This window comes from Mirounga leonina, unplaced genomic scaffold, assembly GCF_011800145.1.
Source record: "Mirounga leonina isolate KUSES-001 unplaced genomic scaffold, KU_Mleo_1.0 Mir_114, whole genome shotgun sequence".
Lineage (NCBI taxonomy): Eukaryota > Metazoa > Chordata > Mammalia > Carnivora > Phocidae > Mirounga > Mirounga leonina.
In genome coordinates, this window is record NW_023270265.1 from 47,180,659 (window position 1) to 47,204,828 (window position 24,170).

Sequence of the window (24,170 nt, forward strand, 5' to 3'; positions counted from 1 at the left end):
TTCCTGGGATCACTTCCCAAATAAACCCCCTTCTGCCAAGACCTTGTCTGTGGTTCTGCTTCTGGGGAACCCATGCTAAGGAAGTTTCAGTGGCGAGTGTCCATAACTGTGTGTCCGTGAATTCGTGAGCACTTGGCTCATAAGATTCCTGACAGGATGCAAAGCGATAAATTATGGAAACATCTGGTTCAGAGCCTGGCACATAATAGGAGCTCAGTGAGGGGTAGATGCTGTTGGTATAATTTCTATCTTACCCGTCCAGTTTCTCCTTCGGCTGAAATCGACAGGAAATGTGAGAACAGGGATGGACCACAAATTAAGTGACTTGAAACTGGAATCTGTTCTCTTGAGTTCTGGAGGCCAGAGATCTGAAATCAAGGTGGTTGGCAGGGCCGTGCTCTCTCTGAAGGCTTGAGAGGAGCATTCTTTGCCTCCTTCAGCTTCGGGTAATTGCTGGCCATCCCTGGCGTCCCTGGTAGATGCATGGCTCCAATCTCTGCCTCTGTCTCCCCGTATATCTGTATTTGCCTCTCTGTTTTCTCTTTTTATAGGGACAGCACCAGTCATTGGGTCAGGGCCCACCCCCACCCGGGATGACCTCATCTTAACTTGGTTATATCCGCAAAGACCCTATTTCCAGATAAGATTGCATTCATAGGTGACAGGGGTTAGCCCCTGGCATGTCAGTTGAGGGGACACACCTTTACCCATCACAGATGGGCATTATCCCAAGGATAATCTCTGGGACGAGGTCATGTGTCACCTGAATGGCATTTTCACTGCCATGTCACTGTGGGCAAGCCAGACCTTTTGGGCAGATTGCAGCCATGTCTTGACGTGGCCTTTTGTAGGTGGGCTGAGAACTTAAACTTCTGATACAGGCCATAATCCCAACTGGGCTCTTCCCATGTAGCTATTTATCAGTAGCCACAGATGTTAACGATTAATACACGTGAAATACTTGCTAGCCACCTCATGTACGGCAGGGTCCTGTATCAGGCACTAGAGAGGCAGAGAACGGGGCACAGACCCCGGCTCCTGGTGTGCTCTTACCGGTGACAAAACCTCACAGATTCATGGCACGAGCGTGTCCAGAGTGCCTCCTGCATGCACACCAGGAACTCGGTGCTGAGATTTTTGCTTTTTCTGCATCTGCCGTGCACGTGGCTTGCCCAGAGAGCTGTTCCCAGGCAAAACAGACACTGAAGCCACAGCTGAGAAGCACCATGGCGCAATGAGACCAGAAGCCTGATTCTTTCCTTCTCTCTGCCTTTCTTCTAACCATGTGGTTTGGGGGAGGTCAGGCCCCTCTCAGAGCCTCCTTCTCCTCCCCGGTAAAAATGAGCAAATGAAAGGAGATGATCACGCAGGGCTCGTCAACTCTTAGATCATTATAGTCAACAGAGTCTACCTAGACATTTATTAAGCTCTTACTGTATGCCAGGAGCAGGGCTAAGTCCTTGCCATGAATTATTTCACTTAATCTTCACAACAACCCTGTGAGGTACGGATTTTAATTATTCCCATTTTACAGACTGAGAAACTGAGGCACGGGATGAGTAAGTCCATCTCTACAGGTTATAGAGGATTAATTGATGAGCTGTTAGAGCCCGGGTTTCACCTCAAGCAGTCTGACCGCAGCACCGGGCCCTTGACAAGTGAGCGGGACCACCTACCAGGGCAGCAGCGCCTTCCGTGGTTGCCGTATTGAGAGGCCCCTTAAAGGGAGAAGCCGCTTGCCAGGGGCGAGTAGGGATGGAAGTCTTCATGAGTCTTGAGCTGGCAGAGAGGGGCAGCAAATTCTTTGCCCGCTTTCCTTTTGCATCTTTCCCACATAGAACGGCTGCGTGCTGTTCAATGGACAGCACATGTCACTGTGTCCACCCTTCGGTGGAATGTCTTTCTCTGGAGCTTGTTTTTACTCAGTGGACACCACACACCTCCCTCCTGGTAGACTCCTCTGTCTGTGTTAGTTGCTAGGAAGCTCATATCCCACATCGGAACTAATTCTAGCAACTAGAGAGAACCTTATAGGAGATCCTGTGTATACTCTCACCGTTCCTGGCTTTGTCTTGTTTATGTGTCCTCATTTTCCTTTCATTCTGCTGTGCCAGATGTCTTCCGTTGGCCCTCCCGATCCACTCTGCACCCTTTCCTACCCTGCTCTCTGCCGTGGGAGGCTGGCCCATATACATTGCACCGATGTTCACCTGCCCACTGGCTTCTGGTTGGGTTTGGCCAATGGGGAGCCATAGTCAACCAGAGGGAGGGAGGAAAGCGAGGTCAGTGCATTTATTCCCCTAGACTCCCCTCCTTCCTCCTACTACCCCCCGAGGTTGTCTTGGGCTGACTCTGCCTTTCTACCAAAGGTCATACTCCCTGCTCTTTTTAAAAATTTATTAAGATATAGTTCACACACCATAAATTGCAACATTTTAATGTACACCATTGCAGAGGTTTATAGCATATTGATAAAGTTGTGCAACAATCACCACTGTCTCATTCCAGGACATGCTCGTCACCCCAGAAAGAAACCTGGAACCCATCAGCGGTCACTCCTCGTGTCCCCCTCCCCCAGCCCCTAGCAGCCACAAATCTACCTTCTGTGCCTGTGGATTTGCCCATTTGGGATATTTCCTATACGTGGGCTCATACCCCATGTGGCCTTTTGTCCGGCTTCTGTCGCTTTGCATAATGTTTTCAAGGTTCATCCGTGTGTCGTAGCAGGTGTTAATACTTCCTTTCTTTCAGGCTTCCTTGTGACACTCCACATGTCTCCCTTTCTGGGTTCTAGTAACTTCTTCCTTTCCTTACCCTTTGGACCTAGAGGCGGTGACAGGTGGCGAGTCCTCGGTTGCTGCACCGTCTCATGGGGGCTCCCTGTACCCACGTTCTTATAATCAAACCCTCCTCAAATGATCCTATTTGGAGTGTGCCTTTGTGTGCTCTTGGGACCCTGACAAGCACCCAACTTCCTTGTCCACTGTTTCTTTTTTGTATGAATTTCCATAATATGCTTCACATACTTTCTCACGATGAGTTGGGCTAGAAATAAATGCGTGATAGTTCTGCCGATACCACGAAACGTGGCGGGTGGCTCTTCCTTAAAACTCTTGCCTGTTACCAAATCGCTGAGTGATTTCAAGAATACTTGGGGGGCCCTTACACCCTCCAACCCTGCTGTTTCTGGAAATACTCATCAGGGAAAGCCTGGCACTTTGCTGCGTTTTGGAAGTCCCCGAGTTCCCTTGGCTCAAGTGAATATGGGTGGAACTCGTAGGGGATGACCAGACTGAAAAGTGGCCATAACTTTCAAGTTCACATGAAGATACACTTGGGAAATGTGCAAAACCCTAATTTTAAAAAGAGGGCTCCTTGGGAGGACGTTAGTAGCCGACAGAGAGCTGTTTTTTGCTTTCATCTTGTCACCACTGGTAGCCGGGAACAGACTATCCAGCCTCTGTCTACTCTTGAGGATTCTCAAAAGAGTTTTCAATAAATTTCATTTATTAACAAGGAACTGCTCTATTTAAAAAAAAAGAGAGAGAGAGAATACCATTTACAAATAATCTCCTACTACTTAAGGCTTTGATTTTTCCTGTATTATGGAGGAGTTGGCGGGAACAGCAGAGTGAGACAATGGGCCCGTGTGGAGGACCACGCATAACAAGGCAAGGTTTTCTTCAGCTTGTCACTCAAACCCGAGGGCTTCTTTCTGGAGCAATCTTTGATGTGAATGCTCAAAATGCCCCAAATCCAACTGCAATTTAAATCTTAATGATAAAACTCAGGAGCCGGGCAACTGTTTAGAACAGGAAAGGGATACTGAAAGCCCAAGAAAACAAAGACTTGGATCCCATGTTACTGGTAGGAGAAAATTGAGGTCAGCATTGCCCAGCTCACAGACATTTTATCTTCAGAGATAGCATTTAGCTGCTGCCATTACAAGGCAAATGCAAATGTCTTGCTTAATATTTCATCTACATTGTTTGGGGGGAAGTTTAAAACTTAAGGGGCGTTCAATGTTGGCTAGAAGCAAGGAGAAATGCCCTCACGTTCCTGGTGAGCGTTTCAACTGGCATAACATTTCTGGAAGAAGTTTTGGCAACTTGGACTCAAAGGCTCAAAAAAAAAAAAAAAAGAAGTGGCCAACAAGCATATGAAAAGATGCTCAACATCAGTAAACACTAGAGAAATACATCCCCATCAAAGCACAGTGAGCGATCGCCTGACCGCCTCACACCCATTAGGATGGGTGGCCACGATGGAAAGAACAGAAAACAGCAAATGTTGGCAAGGGTGTGGAGAATTCGGAGCCCTTGTGCGCTGTCGGGAATGCAAAACGGTGCATGCAGCCTCTGTGGAAAAGAGGATGGAGCTACCATACAATCCAGTCATTCTGCTTCTGGATATTTACCCCCCAAAATTGAAAGCGGGATCTTGAAGAGACATTTGCATACTTGTGTTTATTGCAGTGTTATTCACAAGAGCCAAGAGGTGGAAACAACCCAGTTGTCCACTGACGGATGAGCGGATCGACAAAATGTGGTCCATCCCTACAGCGGAATATTATCCAGCCTTAAAAAGGAAGGAAGCTCTGACACCTTTAGTTGCAACATGGATGAGCCTTGAGCACATTATGCCAAGGGAAATAAGGCAGACACAAAAGGACAAATACTGTATGATTTCACTCACATGAGATCTATAAAGTAACCAAAGGCATAAAAACACTAAGGAAAAAGGGGTTGCCAAGGGCTAGGAGGAGGGGAATTAGTGTCTAATGGACACAGAGTTTTCAGTTTTGCACACTGAAGAACTAGGGATCTGTTGCACAACAATGTGAACATACTTAACATCACCGAACTGTCCACTTAAAAATGGTTAAGTTAAACAGCAGGTGTTTGTAAGCATCATTAAAAGTAAAAGAAGAGTTAAAAAAAAGTTTCAAAAATGTTTTTACCCTTTGTCCAAGAACTTCTCCGTCTGGAAGCGTATCCTGTGAAGCTCTCAGGGTCTCCTGCACACGTGGTTTGTCACAGCGTGATGTGCATCAGTGAAGAAATAGAAGCACCCTGAATATTCGACAATAGGGGCAGGACAGACAAAACAACATATGTCATCCAACGGAATACTCTGCAGCCAATAAGAATTTTGTCATAAGAGAATATCTAGTGTCATTGGAAAATGATCGTGACATATCAAGTCAAAAGGGCACATCAGATCGTAGGATTATAGACTGATCATAATTTTGCAGTAATTCAGGCACATGTGCCTAGAATAAAGGCTGGAAGATAGAGATCAAAACAGGAATCTGTGGGCATCAGGATTCGAGTTGACTTTTGTGTATCCCTGTGTGTTCGTCTCCATCCCCTGAGAGGAACACCCACCACTTCTGTAATCAGAAATAAGCACTTTTTAAAAAGTAGAATAGGAATGGATTTCCAAAAGGATTATGCCACACTCTGGGAGGTGATACTGGGACAGTTGAGGATCTACCTTCATTGACTACTTTATGTAATTTTTACACATTGCGGTATAAAAACAGGTACAGATTACTTTTACAATTAAAAAAGAATGGGGGCGCCTGGGTGGCTCAGTTGGTTGGGTGTCCGACTCCTGATTTCGGGTCAGGTCATGATCTCCGGATCCTGGGACGGAGCCCCGCGTCGGGCTCCCCGCTCAGCTCAGAGTCTGCTTGTCTTCCTCTCCTTCTGCCCCTCCCCCCTCTCTAAAATGAATAAATAAATCTTTAGAAAAGAATGAAGTCCAAGCCAAGTGCAGTAGCTGCCATCTTTTCCATTCTCAACCCACCAGATGTCTTTTCAGGGTCATGGCTTAAAAGAGAGCAAGTACAAAAAACACCTGCTGACCGTGCAGGAACGAAGCCCCTGTGACTGGCACTGCCCACTCTGTGAGTTCCAGGCTCTTGGTGCTGTCCTCTGCACACAGGGACATGCTAGTCAGTTGATTGCCCGGGTGGGCAGGCCTGGGCAGAAGCCCTTCCTCGTGGCGGTGGGGGTGGCGGGGGGGACTAGAGGGAGAGACCTGACCCCCCAAGCAAATGAGCTGCGCGCCTCAGACTGAAGAGGGCACCGAGTGGGAGCTCTCGTACAACAGGTGCAGCTGTCCGTTTTCAGAATCTAGATGTCACTGAGCAGCAAAGAAAACAGGGAGACGTTTCGGTTTTGGAGAGCTGCCCGAGTGAGAAGAAGCAGCATTTTATATTATTCACTAACAACGGTATTGTCAACACACTTGAAGGAGAAGCCTGTTCATCGCACAGAGTTACCCCCGGCTTTACCTGTAAAGGAACAGTTTTGAGCCCAGAAGGACATCACAGGAATTTCAGGCTTGACACAATTTCAGCTCAGACAAAATGTGCTGGGATCATCTTGAAGGAAATCGGAGACCGGGAGGGGTCTGTTTTCAACTTGTCTAGGTGTTTAATTTACTTCATCAAGTTAATATTGTATTTCCTAAATGGTTCTCCATTCTTAGGGCAAAAGCATCTTGCTTTTCATTTATTATTATGACATAAGTATATTTTTCATGATAGTACAAATTCCTCAAAAACCTCCAAAATGGTATATAAGATCCCATCATATGACTGTGCCATAAATTATGCCTTTGGTTGCCATCGAAATCTTTGGCAATTTTATTAATATTAATGCAGCCGCAATTAATATTTTTATACCATTAAGCCTTGTTTGCATTCAGATGTTTCCTTGGGACCGATTCCACAAGTGAAACCACTAGGTGAAAGGCATGCACATTTCCCACCGTTTTTTGTTTTTTTTGTTTTTTGTCAAATTTTATTTTGTGTTGCTTGGGTATTTTTCTTTCTTTTTTTTCAAGATGAAATGCCATTTCCTAATGGTAAAAGAAATGCCCACTCAATGTAAATGATTCAGGTAAAAGAAAGATATGACGAAGTGAAACTTATCAGGCAAATCCATCATGGATAATTACTGTTGACATTCCAAATCTCTCCTTATGTGCATATATAATAAAAATATATACACACACACACACACACGTTCACCTCTAATGTCTGAACATCTTCCTAGTAATTTACTAGAGAACTATATAAATCTTTCGGGCTGCACAGTATACCTCTGTATGGAGGGAGTTGTGCTTTATGAGCCCAAGACTGAACATTTTTAAGGCTTTGACTCCTATTATTCAAAGACTTTCCAAATGGTTTATACCAGCGATATCCACTCCATTGTCAGGGTGTGACAATCCCTCTCACACCCAATGAAAGCCATTTGCAATGTTCTTCTTTTTTTTTTTTTACTGAGACGTTTCTAGCAAAGAGGGGTGCCAAGAATCTTGACTGGTGAGTTTTGAGGTTTAGATGCTTCTTCTGAAAGAGTGGAAAAGAATTTACCTCCCATAGAAGCCGGCTTATTTCTGAATAGTAGGTTGAGAGGGGGCTGGAGAAGGGCCCCTGGAGGACCGTGGCTTTCCATAAATATAATTTTGTATTTATAAAACCTATGATCACGTCTCTGAATTCAGATGGGGGTTTATTTACTGTGATGCAAACTATCTTGGGGGAACACTGCATACAGATATTCTAATTAACTCAATCTAAAAATCACGATTCTTGTAGTTAGCAGAATGCCACTCTAACACTCTGATGACGAACTCTGCCCAGAAGGCCTGTCTCACGGGAAGCAGGAAGCCTCCTAATTACACAGGACTTCCAACACAGACCGAAAATTGAGATGTTGAGGGTCAGACAGGGAGATACACAGATCTGTGCTGGGCACCCAGGCGGAGGGTGTCACATACTGCACCCACGACAGGGAAGCATCCTTTGCTCCGCCTGTGCGAGGGGTCAGATATCGGGTGCACCCCAGCTCGCACCTCCGCAGCGGCCAACTACAGGGCTGGAGGGGCCTCTGATCACCTGCTGTCGCTGGCACTCGGGGCCAGGGCTGACCTACCCTCCTAAGTGCCATCTCTCTCTAGGCTGCCCTGGAGAACTCAGCTGCCCCAGAAGGGGAGCTTGGGGTGCAGTTGGAGGGATTGGGGGGGGGCTTGGGTGGTCTAGAGGAGGCTTTCCACCGTCTCCACTTGAAGGGCTGGAAGGCTGGGTTTGATTTGTGAACTTTTCAATCCTATTCCTTTTCCAAGGCATGTACACAGAAGAAAACACTGCTCTGCAAACAGCACATTCTGTCCTTGGTCAGGTTTTTTTTTTTTTTTAAGATTTTATTTAGTTATTTGAGAGAGAGCACACAAGTAGGCAGAGGGGCAGAGAGAAAGGGAGAAACAGACTCACGGCTGAGCGGGGAGCCCAATGTGGGGCTCAAGCCCAGAACCCTGGGACCATGACCTGAGCTGAAGACAGACGCTTAACCGACTGAGCCACCCAGGCGCCCCTGGTTGGGTTTTTTAATACTCCTAGTTAAGCTCCTGGGAGGAGGGACACCAGGCCACACGGCAACATCTAGGAGCGAGAAGCATCGGCAAGTCATGGTTTTCTCTTACATGTGGATCAAAGGTTCCCTGTGGCCTTTCCCTTTACTATTGTTTTGTGGAAAAGCAGACAGCAACTGAGAAAAGCAAGTTCTTCAGACCAGTAGCCATTGTCCTGGGTGCCATGGGCCAGAGAGCCGGCAAAACCAACTGACTCTTGTTTGGATTCACGAGCCTGAGCCTCTGTCTCTGTCTCAACACACAACAACACAGACACCCACACCAACCCACGCTGTCTTGCCTGACGTAGTACGTGGGTATCTAGGAGCAGACCTCGTTCCAGAGCCAGCACTGGCCCTGGGCACTCTCTCTCTCTGAGCTGGAGCTTTGTCTGCTTTATGAAAATCACAGTGCGTAGCCCACAGGGTTGTCATGGGGACTGGATGAGCCGGGGACGGGGAAAGAGTGTGGCAGAGAGCCACACACAGGTGTTAAGCAGAGGTGGCCGGTTCTGATCCTGAAGTCTGCAAGGGGAAGTGGCTCTATGGCTGTTGTGGATTGGTCCCTTAGGGTCGCTGATTGGCCAATGCCTGGAATGCCCACCAAGGCTCACGGGGCAGGGACTGGGCAGACAGCGCGAGCTCGAGGAGGCCTTCTCTGGAGGCTGGCCCGACGTACGTACTCAAAAATGCCTATGGAGTGAATGAAGGAAGCCATGAGCCCGTGAATGAGTGAAGCAGCTTCTAACCTGACAAACAGCTGCCATGAATACACGTGGCATGCGGCCATGTGCCCAGGTCCCACACCTGCAATCTCGGCGGCTCCTCCCAGGGCTGTCGCTGTGTGTCGGGAATGCCCGTTCTTTCTCTCCCCCCTCTTCCCTGCCCTTAACTTTTCCCTCTCTTCTCTCCTCCCTCTTTATCTCCAATCTCCCCAGTGTGTCTCTGTTGAGCTCCTACTCATCCGACAGAACCCGTTTCAGAGAACACCTCTTCTGGGAGGTTTGCTTGCCCCCCTGGGTGGAGGTAGATGTTCCCTGCCCAGGGTTTTCCACTGTCACAGTCGCCCTGTTCCCATTGCTTTGGAATCCTCACCTCAAGCCTGGGAGCTTCTGGGATTAGACTTTGTCTTACCCATCTTTTTGTATCTGGAGCATCCTATCCAGGGTCTGTCATCTCAAAGATGTGTCCTATGGTTTGGTGAATGGCAGATCATCACAGAGTATCAGGCTTTTGTAAGCAGGCTGGCCCCATTTTGCACTTGAACCCATACCCAGGATTCATTAAAGTTCTCAGTGCCCTGAAACTGCAAACAAGGAACATGGCAGATGGTTCTGCTCTGTGGTTAGTTTCCAGGGGCTTCTAGATGATTGGCAGCCTCTAGGACCCCATACTAGCACCAGAAAACAATGGAGCAACATACTGAGGGATCATCAAGAAGAAAATCTAATAAAGAAATGCAAATCTCTTTAACCAGAGACCCAGGGCACAAAATGTTTGTGCCCTCAGAGGGGGTTCGCCTTCTAGAAATAATATGAAAACAACCAGGCTAAAGCTTTCGGCTTTGTAAAGCTATTCTTGTCAGCTTTTCCTCCCTTGCAGCAAGACTGTAAGCAGTGAGTAGAATGCCACCATCTTTGGGTATGCTCTTTTCCACCTTTGGTTTCAGAAATTTCCACCATTGCCTCACCAAACATTGGCTGGCCCAGGGGATAGAAAGCCAAGATCAGGTTCCTCCCTCCCAAGGAGCCGGTGTCTGGAGGAGACACAGGACAGTAACCCAAAGGCTCTGAGGTACTCCTAGAGGGCTCCTCTGCCATCTTGGAATAGCTGTGGCACCCGAGTGGAATTTGGAAGTCTTGGTAGTGTCTCACTGGGTGACGAGGAGGAATAAGAGCACAGACAGAAGGCCATGCATCTGCTGATCCCTACTTATCAAAGTCAGCCCAAATTCCTCTGCTGGCTTTGAGGGCTCTCCTCCTCTGGAGTCTTCAGTGGCTCCCCGGTTCAGTGTTACCAAGCCCGGTACAAACTCCTCATTCAAGGCCATCCACATGGAACTCCCCATGGCATCATCTGTCATCTCTTCCTTCCCAACCCCGTACGTCTGCCTCCTGTCTGGAACGCTCTCCTTCTCCATGTACGCCTTCTGAGGTTCTTCCTACCCTATCTCCCCACTGAGACCGTGAACTCTGCGGTGGTCACCTTGGGAGTCCCTTTGGCACCCAGCGCAGCAGGAGCTCAGGGAAGTTTGGATTGCTTGGAGGAATCTCTCCAGTTGGGACGAGTGCTGCCCAGGGGCGAGGGCACTGCCTTCTCCTTTGCTGGAGGAACAATGAGCAGCCCCCCGGGGACTCCCTTCCCAGATGGGAGGAATTAATCAGTGGCTCCCTGACTGGTCTTTCCTCCTACTTGTTGGGCCAACTTCAGGCAGTGCCTCCTGCCTCCTCGTCCTCCACAGATGCGTTCCAACGGGGATTCCAGAAGGAGTCTCACGCAAGTGCAAGGACCCAGACTCCTCCCTTGTTCATTCTGTTATTCATTCGTTCACGTGCCAAACACGCATGGGACACGTGGCATGCATCAGGCATGGTGATGCGCCTCGGGTACTGTCGCCGGTCCTGTCCCGAGGGCCTTCCAGGCCAGAGAGCAGTCAGAGCTGGTCACAGGAAGAGAAGGCCCGAGAGCTGCAGCCGTCCAGGAGCGGAGAGAGCCCGACTCCGGGAGGAAGCTGGGGAAGGGAGGCAATGTGGCCCACGTGGCATTGGAGCAGAGTCTGATAAAATGGTTCAGATGAGGATGCCTGGCTGTGTGCGTGCATGTGTGTGCACATGCATGTGCGTCTTTGTGTGTGTGCGTGCACATAGGTGTATATGGATGTATGGGTGTGGATGTGCATCTATGTGTGAGTACATGTGGTGTACATGTGTACGAGCAGAGCACGTGTGTATACGTATCTGCATGTATATGCTGTGGGTATGTGTGGGTGTATATAGGTGAGTGTGTATTTGCACATACATATGTATAAAAACGTGCATTTACCTATGTCTGTGTGTCTGTGCGTATGTCTGTGTGTGCGGGTATATCTACGTGTATGGGCCTGTCGGCACGCGTGTGGGCATCTGTCTCGCGTCTGCATGCATGAATGCGTGGGTATGTGTAAATGGCAGGGCATACCAGGCGGACGGACAGCATACGATGAGAAACCATAGGATGGGAACCGAGATCGGTTAGATGGCCATTTTGGGGTGGAGGGGGGTAGTTAGGTAATAGTGTGAGGTTTGGGAACAGATGGTGGGAAGTTGTTGAGTTCATTTGTTCCTTGGAGAGCACCCGAGGAAGCGGGACTGCATCTCTGGAGCATCACTGAAGCTCTGGGGCAGGGAGTGACATGGCCAGAGTGGGTCCAACCCCCGACCTCAAGCCTCACGTCCGAAGGCTGCTCCACAGGGACTGACCGAGACCCAGCTACGGGCAGGTGCATTTCAGAAGGTGAGGGCAGGACCAAGAAGACTGGCTGCTGGTCCTCCAATTTGGGTGGACTTTGAACAGCCGGAAAGAGACAAAGAAGGAAGGCTTGCCCCTTAACTCTTGGTTTATCCTTCTCGCGCTTTCATTCGAGTCACTAGCCAAGGCTGGGAGCTGTTTGTGGCTGCCTGGGGCTCCCACAGCAGCAAGCCTCTGGCTCAGGTGACCCTCATGCTGGGGGAGGGATGACCTCCCACGAGGACCTTGGCACATCTGGATTCTGCTGGGGAACCCACCACAGCCCGCTTTTTTTAAAACAAAATAAAAAGGTCTGGATTTTGAACAAACTCTTTTTGTGGGAATAATTTTTATGTTGGGAACATTAAATACTTGGGAAGTATTTGTGGGTTCAATTTTGTGCACAATTAATTGTACCTACAAATGCCTCCTTGAGGACACAATTAGTCACTAGCAACTCATTCTAAAGGTGCCAGAGGCTAATTGTACCCCCAAGTGAGAAGTTTCAGGTGTAATTAATTATTCTTTAATTATTAAATTTATTATTCACTGGTTGGATGCACAAAGTTGCGGTCAGATGAACTTGCTGGCATGAGGAGGGCTGGAATGAAGGGGTCTGTGTCACCCTCTGTGCTGGCTGCTGCCAAGGAGGCTTGTGAAAAGAAATAAAGTGTTCTCTGGCTGCCGGGCTCAGCGTGGGAAATTCCTCAAGTGACAGTAAGGAGCCTGCTGAATGGGGCGGACAGAGGGAGGGCCCCTTGGTCAGGCAGGGGGAAAGGCTGGGGTCTGCAGTCGTCAGCAGTGGGAGCTGAGCTCTGAGCCTCCCCTGTAGAGTGGGCTCACAGTGCTGACCCACCTCCCTCGTGCAGATGGAGAAGCGTGGGCCACACGTTGTGACTTTTCCGCAGACGTCAGCTTCCCTGAGAGGCGATGCTATGGGTGATCACGGGAAAGTCCCCTGGAGCCAGACTTCGCAGTTTGGAAACCCAGATATATGCATCAGTCGTGTGACCTTGGACGGGCCGTGTCATCTCTCCGGGCCTCAGTTTTCTTATCTGAAAAATGGGATTTCATAATAGCAACCTACTTGTAGGGTTGTGAGGATCGAATGGATTAGCATATATAAGGCAGGGCCTATCCATAGTAAACATGACCAAGTGTTTGCTCTTGTATCTTTTGTGTCCTTCATGGCCACAAACCTGTTTCCAAAGGAAAAACCACTGCACAAAGGGTAACCCACCAACTTCGTGTAAAACGCTTTCTGTTTATGCTGCTTCCTGACTCAGGGAGAATATCTATCTTTTTTTTTTAAGATTTTATTTTGAAGTAATCTCTACACCCAACGCGGGGCTTCAAACCTACAACCCCGAGACCGAGACTCACACGCCCCACCGGCTGAGCCAGCCTGGCGCCCCAGAATATTTATCTTTTGTAGCCAAGACAGGAGGAGCCTCATTAAAATGTTCCAAGTGGTTATTTATATCTGCATGATGAGATTATGGGTGGTCATTTTCCTCTTTGTCTTTTTCAGTCTTGTTCACTTTTTTTTTTTTTAGTTTTCCCTGGCTTTTATTTTTAAAATGTGCAAGGTTAAAACAAGACTAGAGAGTAACGTGTGTGTTTCCAGGCACTTTGCTGTATCCTTCTGCAAACCGATCTGCATGTCCAGACATGAGGTGTCCTTCAGACCATGACCACACTGTCCTGGAGTCTTGCCCCTCGCTGGGCTCACCCTCTAGCCATGAGTGGTCATCTTTTCTACCGGCTCTTCCATGTTCTCCGTCCTCCTGGATGACAAGCGCACATTCTGCCTTCTGGCTTTGCGCTGTCCTGCCCCTCAGTCCTTGTGCTGTGACCTGCCGGACGCTGGGGTCTCCCTCTGTATCCTACCCCATCCCCCAGGGGTCCCCCCAGGATCTCAGCCAACTGCTTCTGCTCCTGAGTACTAGGACGGCTTTCATTTCATTTTATGATTTATTAGTCCAAAAATTCAGAGAGGTATCTTCTTAGTATACCTCCCCCCGACTCCAAGGGAACCACTGACATGAATTTGGTGTGCCTCTTTCCCATTCAGTTTTAGGAATCTTATTACATGTACATGCATCTGTAAACAATTTATAGTGTTTTGTGTTGTTTTTAATATGCTCCTCAATGCTACCATTCGGCAACATGATTTTTTCACCCAGCTGGCTGTCTTTGAGCTCGGTCCACAGCGATGCATGCAGATCCTGGTCTGCAGATGGATCCCAGGTGTCTGAGGCCCCGGCGCACCTGCAGCCTGAGACAGGGGACTGTCCCTAATGACCCCCTCCGTGTTGTATCGGGCACCACTAGCTGCCAGCACCCGAAGCTGGCATCCAGCTAACTTAAGCGGAAACCGAATTTATTAACAGGCTATCAAGTAGCATAAATTATTGAAGGGAGGTTTAAGAACAGACACAGACAGTAACAGGGCAGTTCCAGGACTCTAGGGGGCTGGAATTAACCCTTACCTTGTCAGAAGCCACTGGAATGAATGCCCTCTGGCTGACATTTTTTTGTCCTTCTGTTACTTCACTCCAGACCGAGGTTCCCGGAGAGAAAACTTCACTCAGTCTGGCTTAAGCAAAGACAGACTACAGGCTCACAAGACTGAAAAGTCCAGGGTGCAGAAGCAGAACTAGCTTCGGGCCCAGGTGAGGTCACCAGGACCCGGCCTCTCCCACGTCTCAGGTGGGGGTCCCCCACGGTGCTGGTACGAGGGCCTCTGCTGCTCGAGGCTCCTTCATGCTCAGCCTTCACCGTGGAGAGGAAAAGGGTCAGCTTAGGTCCCAGCCTTCCCGGGGAAAGACTCACGGCCCGGCGTTGGCCCCGATGCGGTCGTGCGTCCATTCTGAGCAAACCACCGTGACCGGAAGAAGGCAGTCTAGCTGGCTCACACCTGCTCACAGGCTCTCTCCCCCACGAGTCCGAGCTCAGCGCAGAGCCCACAGCTTCACAAGGCGAACTTGGCCGTCTTACCCAAATAAGGGCAATAGATGCCCAGGTGGCAAAAAGACAATAGAGGCCCCACTCTGACAAGCCAACACAGATAGACAAGAGAAGAGATATGAGTAAACTAAAACAGGGCAGCAGGCTGGCCACCAGAGGATCGTCACAGCCTGTGCTGGGGAAAGACCCAAGAAGCAAGTGTTGATCGACCATATGATGGTCTGAGTAAGCAGCTTGCTTTCTCTCTCTCTCTTTTTTTTTTTAAAGAATTTTTTTTTTTTTAATTTATTCATTTGAGACAGAGAGATACAGAGAGAGAGAGAGAGTAGGAGCAGTGGGGAGAGGCAGAGGGAGAGGGAGAAGCAGACTCCCTGCTGAGCAGGGAGCCTGATGTGGGGCTCGATCCCAGGACCTGGAGATCATGACCTGAGCCGAAGGCAGACGCTTAACGACTGAGCCACCCAGGCGCCCCTCTCTCTCTTTTTTTAAAGATTTTATTTATTCACTTGAGAGAGAGAGAGAGCACGAGCGAGGGGGAGAGGGAGAAGCAGACTCCCCACTGGACGCAGGACTCGATCCCAGGACCCGGAGATCATGACCTGAACCGAAGGCAGACACCCCACCATCTGAGCCACCCAGGCGCCCCCAACGAGTAGCTTTCTTAAACACACTGGCACCAGTTGGCATGGCTCACCTGTCCCCCCGGCAACATAGGCAGTGGGGCTGTGACCGCCCAGCACCTGCTTCTCTCCATCTTCCTTCCCTTTGATTACTGTCAAATGATGAACTTCAACCACATACTACATTTTCCTGGGATCTTCCCCTCAAATGAATTATGTGAATAATAAAGTTTCAATATTTTTCATTCGGCAATTAATCTTGGTGAGCACGAAACTTCATTTAAAGTGCTGGTACGGTGGCTGGAATCCATTAATCAGCACGGCGAAGGAGCCAGCCAGGCACCACATCAGCCTGGGCAGTGAAATATGGGCCCTTCTCAAAAACCAGGGGATCCTTTTCAGTTGTGAGATGTGTCTGCCTGGCCTGCAGGCCCCTTTCTTTCAGATTCTATGTGGGAAAACCTCCTGGTGGGGTTTATCATTCACCAGAGTGCTCGTGGGAGGAACAAGATGATGGGAAAACTAGTTCCTAAACCCAAACCAGTCGTTATCAGAGTGGCAAAAACACAGTGCTTATGCACGGAATAGTTTACATTAAATTAAAAACCATAAGTTATCTCTGAGACACTCCATTTAGTACATCTGAGGTTAAATATGGTTCAAAGCAGCTCTTTCAATTAAATTGTTCTTCCTTGGCTCTAGTAAAGTATATTAAACATAATTTCCTGAAAAGTAACAGAGATCATTACTCCGTTTGCAAATTGATACCATGTTATTAAAAATAGGAAATATTTACAGGGATCGTTCAGATCACTCTATTTTTGCAGAGAACCTAATATTGGCAGTGAGGATACATCTGAAGCCCAGATTTCTGGCCTCCTGGTCGGGGGGGGGGGGGGGAGGGGGGGTCGGGGGGGGGGGGGGGCTGTGGGAGCATCGGAACAAGTGGGCTGGGCATGCCGGGGAGTCCCCAGGCTAGTCCTGGGGGCCCAGGAAAGAACTTTTCTCGAGTCCTGTGTCTGTCCATTCTGCACCCCAAGGCCCTCATAGCTGGAGAGCTGCAGCCCTGCTAAGCTTCAGGCTGTTTATTCATGTTCGACTTTATGGGTTGTCATTCCACTCACATAAGTGGACTTTATGACCAGAGCTGCCTTTTATCTTTGCCCGTCCTACTGGAAAGGCCTGTAACATTTAGAAATAGCAAGGCTGGCTCTTACCTCTGCTCCCTGAGTCACTGTCACCGAATTATTTCAAGTTCATAAACCAAGCCCCTAAATGGCTTTTCGAAGGCTTGATGTGACTCAAGTGGAACAAGATGGGGTTTTCAAGACTGTTGCATGGGCCCTGGGCCGGACTGCCATCCTCCAGCCATTTGGCAAGGGGAGGAGCTGAAGGTCCGAGGACAATGATCTGGTGGCAAAGCCAGCTGAAGTCCATGCCTTTTGGGCCCAAGTCCTTTGTAAGGGGCGGAGTCTTGGGGAGCCAGGTGGGGTGTTAGATCAAGGCCACATCTGTGCGTGGTGGTAGGGTATGAGGTCAGGCCCACTGCAGGGATGCATTTCATCCCCGGGAAACTGCCCAGAGACACGGGGAGATTGCAGATGTGTAGGAGGAGCAGGGAGCCCTGCTCGGACTGGGGAAACACACCGAGGCTGCTCTGGACCCAGTCCCGTCATCCGTGCAGGGCTGCGGTGTTTCGGGGTAAACCAAGCACGTGCAGGAATGCTCACTGTGTCCGTGGTCTTCAGAACCACCTCCTCCCCCCCAGGGAATGCCTCTCCCAGCCTGTAGTATTGTTGCCCCCACTGGGACCCATGAGCATTTGCTCAAGGGCCTAGGGATCAAGCGCGGGGTAGAAAAATGCTGCTCTGCTCTCTGTGGCCAGGGACGGCGGAGGAACCCTTGGGTCACTGTCACCCTGTCCTGTTCCACCGAGCACGCGGCTCCTGCCAACTCCCTTCCAGGCCCCTGTGGGCCTGCCTTTGACCTTCGACATCGCAGGGGCAGGGTGGGCGGGTAGGCACGTTGGAAAGCGTAAACGATGCTTCTGAGGGTGTGAGGCAGTACCCCTCCCCCCAAATCCCTGCCAGTCACTGACTTTACCCAACGAAAAACTTGGGCCAATCTGGTGAGTTAGAAAAGCTATCTTACTGTCGCTTACTGTGCTGATTCCTGACTCCTCGGGAGGTAGAGCAACCTTTCTTATGCATATCGGCCGTTCGTTGTTTCTTCTGTGAATTGCTCTTTGTATTCTTCACCCATTTTTCTACTGGGTTGTTGGTCTTTTTAGTATGAAATCAAGGCACTTCTTCATATAATCGGATTACAGATACTTGGTCCTATGTGTTGCAAATACTGCCTCCCAATTGGCTTCTCTTTTAACCTAGTTTACGGTTTATTTTTTCCTCCAGTGAGGCTCACTTTTTTCTCCAGAGAAATATTCATTCATGTGCAAGAAGCCAAGACAAGGATGCCCATTGCAGCACTGTTATTAATAGTGAGACGCTGGAAAAATCCCTCTGTCCATCAATAAGGGACTAGTTACACAAACCACAACACGTCCATACTAACTATTGGACTATCAGCTGCAGAAAAATGACAAAGGAGGCCAATGAGTACATACTGATTTGGAACATTCTGTGAAGCAAATTGCAGAAGACTGTGTATGGGATGATGCCACTTAAGTAATAAAATCCCAGCAATTAAAAAGCCTCAAATGCATATTTCTTTGTATGCTATTTTTATATGCACAGATTCATAAACGTACAGAAGTAGATCTGGAAGGATCCATAGTACAAAATGCTAGTAGTGACTTTGGGGAGGAGCCTGGAATCAGAGGTGAGTTCCTTAAGGACTTGAGTTGCATTATTTGTATTATTATTAGTGGTATTATTTTATCTCTGTTATTTGAATATTTCATAATAAAACTGTGTTATGGGCTAAACGTTTGTGCTTCCCCAGATCCATATGTTGAAACCTAACCTCCAATAGAATAGTGTTAGGAGGAGGGGCCTTTGGGAGGTGATGAGGTCATGGGATTAGTGCCCTCATAAGAACAGAGCTTGTTTTTCACTGTTGTTTCCACTGTGGGAGGATACAAGAAGTCAGCCATCTGCACGCCTGAGGGCTTCCATCTGAACTTGACCATGTTGGCACCTTGATCTCGGATTCCCAGCCTCCAGAATGGAGTGAAGTGGATTTCTGCTGTTAATAAGCCACCTAGTCTATGGTACTTTGTTACAGCAGCCTGAGCAGCCTAAGACAGAATGGACTTCTGTTTCACACGAGTTACTGAAAAAGAAAAGTTGGCATGTAACACAGGATCCAGCGAATTCTCAGAGATCTGCAAGAAGGCTGGGACCCCTTGGCCCACCTGTGCCATCTCCATTAAAACCACGGAGGCGACCCAGAGCCACGGGGAGCGAGGAAGAGTAGAGGAGGAAGTGGGATATACTGAGCATTTCCCGTGTGTCTGTCCTCGTGTGGGCACTGGACTCAGAATCGCCAGAGTTGAGTTCAAGCGTTGACCTTGCCATTTATTACCTGCGTGACGCTGGGCGAGACACTTAAGCATTTAGCCTCTCTGGGCCTTAGGTTCTTCATCTGTAAAGTGGGTGCTAACAGAACAGAACAGCCTCAGGGAGCCCACAGACCTAGGCAAGAGAGAGAGTGTGAAAGTGTACACGGATTGAGGGGCTAGAATTGTTTTCTGATCGTGCAGGTTACAGAGTAATACAGTCCTTGAGGATACTTGGTGGTGGTGGTGGTTCCTCTCAGTGGAGGATGAAGCCTGGGCAAAAGTCTGGAGGTTTCTCAGGCTTTCCCTGTCTTCCCTGCCCATGCCTTTGAATCTCTGACCCGTAAGCGGCCTTTGGCAACAGAAGGAAAGTGGGTGCTGTCTGTGGTATGGCAGTCACAGAGTTAAATGCACCAAGGGCGCTAAGGAAGGTTCCAAACGGAGAGGACCCTCCGGGGAAAAATTAAGATGAGAAGAGCCATCTATTTGGGGCATGTCTTCCCTTTCTGAGACCATCTCCGAGGCGATTCGTCAGTGTCAGGGCTGGCGAGAAAGACTTACGAAGATCAATTCCTCTGTGCAAGATAAATAGTTTTAAATAATTGTCTATATGTAAGGGGCTTGCCTTCTCGTAATTGAAGAGAACAGAGGGAGTCAAGAATATCTCAGGGAGAATGTCTTCTGCTCCATGGCACAGAGTCGGCAACATCATGCAGATTGGTTAATGGTTGGCAAAAAGCCAAGGAGCTTAATCAACCTCCAAAGTTTATTATGAATAACCCCCACAGCTAATGAATCATCCTTAGCAAGAACATCATCCTGGTTATTTTCTCGTTTTTATAAATTGATCTATAACTTTGAATCCAGGTCCTTGAGAGAGCTGCAAGGGACATGAGAAATTGGCGAACCCAGTAGATTTTTTTCATTTTTTACCAAGATCAAATGAGGCTGTTTTTGTTGAAGTGGGGGGGAATAGTCACACCTGCCCAGTCCTCACTTCCCTGTCCCCGGCAGTGGCCCCACTGTGGCCCCTAAGGCACATCCTTGAAACACAAGGGCTCTAAAGAATATGGACACTGTTGATCACCCAACTCCCCCATTTTTCAGATGAGGAAACTGAGGCCCAGAGAGAGGAAGTGACTTGGCCACAGTCACATGCCAGGTAAGTGTGGTAGACATGGTTGGTTGCTCACTCAGCAGCCATTGCCCAGCTCCCCTTTTCTTGCTTGAAGAGCCCATCTCACATTAGAGGAGTTAAAAAAGCTGGATTACTCAATTTCCCAAACTCTCTTCCAGCTAGAGTGTGGGCATTGACTCAATTCTGCCCAGTTCTGGGAATGGCTTACCTGCCTGGCAAAGAAGAAGCAAACAAGGAGAAATTGTCTTTCTTTTTGACTTTTGACATGGCTGGGGTAAAGGATGTGATGGCTGGAGCTGCAGCAGCTGTCTTGTAACCATAAAAGCAAAACTCGAGGATGACCATTATTTTAGCTGGGGTCTAGCCAGGGAACAAGAGCCACTCTATGTGTTTAAAACAGGGAAAATTAATGCAGGGATTGCTTTCATAGGTGATGGAAGAGCTGACAGGCCAAAGGCAATGATGAGGCACTCCTCAACCCCATCCTCACCCCAGAGGTTAGCAATTGCAGAATGGTGTTAACACGCCTAGGACTAGAAGGATGGAAGAGAAAGGGGTGTTATGAGAGCCCAGAAGTTGGACTTGGGATCTAGAATTATGGCAAAAGCCTCTTGGAAGGACTGGGAGGATGGGGAGGACGAGAAGGGGAAAGTTGTCTGGGGTGGGGTTTGAACACAACAGAGTGTCAATCACTGCTAGGGATGCACTGGAATGCACACAGAGAGGAAGAGAAATGCCCTGACTTTGCTCCTCCACCTGCCCTCCAACCCTCCATCAGGACCTTCCATTGGCCAGACCGTCCCAGAATCCTGGGAATTACAGTTCCCTGAAATGCAAGCAGAGCAGGGAATGGGTCCAAGAGCAAACAGCAGTGACCCTTTCACCACATTGAGGATGGGAGGGCAGAAAGATGGAGAGCCCATGTGCCTTCTGAGCCATGGACCAGTCTGCACCTCACCTCCTACTGGCTCTCTCGTCCTGGGGATAAGAAAGGTCCCAATTCTTAAAGCCACGTGGACTTGAGCAGATTCAGTTCCTGCAGCTGAAGCAGCCTTTGGGTTGCCACTGAGTCTGAGCCAGAACCGGAGTCTTTCAGCTTGGAGTCCCACTGACCACTCCACCCACAGCCGACAACAACAGAGTTCAGAAACCCGAATCTGTTGCTCACTTGCAGGGAAAGGTGTCCACAGCGTTGGCAGAGGTAAACCTGAGACACGCTGGGGCAGAGCTGGTCTCAGGGATGTCTAGATCCTGGGCGTCATCAGGGTGCCAACAGTTTTCTCTTTTTCTCTCTCCCCACAGTCCACCCATACCTGTTGGCCCCTGCATGGTGGCTATGCCAACCCTTACTGCGTTCTCTTTCGTGGTCAAGAATGAGGCTGCCCTCACCTCCAGGCTGGCCTCTCCAGCTTAGCCCAAGTACAGAATTCCAGATCCTCTTTTCTCAGTCCAGGATGAAGACTCCTGGGGATGCACGTTGGTCCTAAGCCCACAGCTTGGACCGCTCATGGCGTCGGGGGACTGAGATGTCTCATGGCCCAGCCTTCACCATCAACTCCGTCTGGGGCCTGGGGAGTTAATACCAGAGAATTTGCAGGAAGCACAGTCCCTGGGAAAGCATGAGGAATGGGGCAGATCTCCCAGTCTGTACCTGTCCTACGTTCCTTGATGCAGCGAGAGGAGTCAGCTTTGCAAGGCCTGGACTGAGCCCTGGCTTGACCGTGGACTTCCATGCGATCATGGCAGCCCTGGAATCCCTCTGGTTCTTGGTGTCACCAGCGATGAAACAGGGAGCTCACTTCCCATTGCACAGACTTCCGTGATCATCACATAAGATGAGAAGTTGAGACATGCTTACTAACTAAACCAAGGAGGAGCTTCTATAGCTCTTGGTTAGGTTTTGGAATGGAGTCCCCTGACATGCAGTTTCAGTCTGACCTCCATGCCAGGCCTCTGAGTTCCCTTACTGGTTCCTTCCCGGAGGCCCTGAGGGAACGGGAGGAGGAGCACCAGCTCAGGGAATGGGAGGGGGAGCACTCAGCTCAGGGAACGGGAGGGGGAGCACCCAGCTCAGGGAATGGGAGGGGGAGCACCCAGCTCAGGGAACGGGAGGGGGAGCACCCAGCTCAGACCTCTCCCCTCTAGGTAAGTCCCTCAACTTGGGACCCCAACTGACAGGCCTTCTGGAAGCCTCTTCCCTGGGACTCCAGTGCTGGTACCAAGCATCTTTATTTCTGGGGGCTGTGATTCTTATTTGGTTAAATAACACATTTAAAAAAACTGTTGTGATTCCATACTGAAGCTTCCCATATGGTTAATTGGAAGTGTTCTCACCAATATTGCAGGCTGTAAAAACTAATGAGGTAAATGGAAAATTTATCAAGTGCCACAGTTAGAAATTAACTTATTGCTTGATGCCGTGCTTATGACTAATGAAGTTAGAGGGGGCTCTTCATACATAGAACAAAACACAGGGGTTGGCCAGCCCTTGACACTGGGGGGGAATCTTTCTATTTACCCCTCTTCCCTCTCTCTCCCCACCGCCCCTCTGTCAAATATCAGATGAGTAGAGCAAACGACCAGGCTAAGTCTAGATCACCCTAACACAATGTCTGCATTCAATTACGTATTATATCACTAATAATAACTATTGTTAGCATTTATTGATGCTCAGTGTCTCGTGCTTTGTATGCATTAGCTCGCATGCTTCTCACACCAGGGCTCTAAGGGAGGTGGTAGCATTACCCGTAAATCACAGATGAGGAGACTGAGGCTCAGAGACATGAAGCCACACAGTCCTAAGTGGTGAAGCTTCAGCCCCAGGTTTGATTCCAATATCCAGATGCATCCCACTTAGCAATTCAGGAATTCATTCATTCATTCAGTCAAATGACGAATGGTCACTGAGACCCTATGGAATCCCAGGCACCACATTCTCCTGGAGTCACCAGGATGGAGCAGGGCAGTGATGAAGGATATGGATGTCAATCCGGCTCTGACTGCCACTTGCTGGCTGTGGGATTGTGCTGGACCTTCCAGATGGCTCTCCAGACCCACTCTGCCCCACTGTACTCTGCTCTGTGCCCTGGGGCGCTGGTCTGTATGGCCCACATTTGTGGGCATTCTTGCCCTCTGGCTTCTGGTCAACCTGAGCCTACGGGAGGCACTGACCAGAGGTGACATGGGAGGAGAGTGGGGGAAGGTTCTTCAGCTCCTTCCTTTCTGGTTGCACCCCCCACCCCCACACACTGTAGGCTAAAGTTGCTTTCCAGAGGCTTTCTGCATATAACTACCCCACTGTGGGTCCCAGAGGCTTTCCCCTCTTTCCTTCAGGCCTAAGGTTGGTCAGGGCACGGTGCCATCACTAGCCTGAGAGACTGTACCATCTCTTGTTGGTTCCCTTAAATTTTGCCTTCACTTTTGTGAACTGCCCCTTATAACTCTGACATGACCTCTTTGAGTGCTATCTGCCCTGTTGGGATGTGACACAGTGATGGGGTGATTTTACTCAAGTGGTTGACTTGGGTCAGTTCCCTCACCTATAAATGAAGGGCAATCAATCGCTGTTGCGAGGATTAGAGAAACTCATTTGTGTAAAGTGCTCAGTACAATGTTCAGCACATAGTAGATACTCAATACATGCTAGCTCTTCTAATTATTAAGACAGGGTCCTGCTTTTAAGGGCAAAGTGCAGTGATTCTTAAACTTGAGTTTCCAACAGAATCACCTGAGATGCTTGTTCAACGTGCTGAGTCCAGACTGAGCCCGCGGGCCCAGGACAGCCCAGCAGGTGACTGGGATGCTCTTCTGGACAGACTCCAACCATGCCCACAGGGAGGACCACACAGGGGGAAGGCATAGGGAGTGGGCGTCTTCATCGGTGGGGTGGCTAGTCTGGGAAGGCGTTCTCAGGAGCTGCCATTGAACTGAGACCTACATGGACACCCATGGATTGAGGATCCTCGGGGGCTAGGACAGGCTGGGACGTGACAGAGCAACTTGAGAACTTAGGG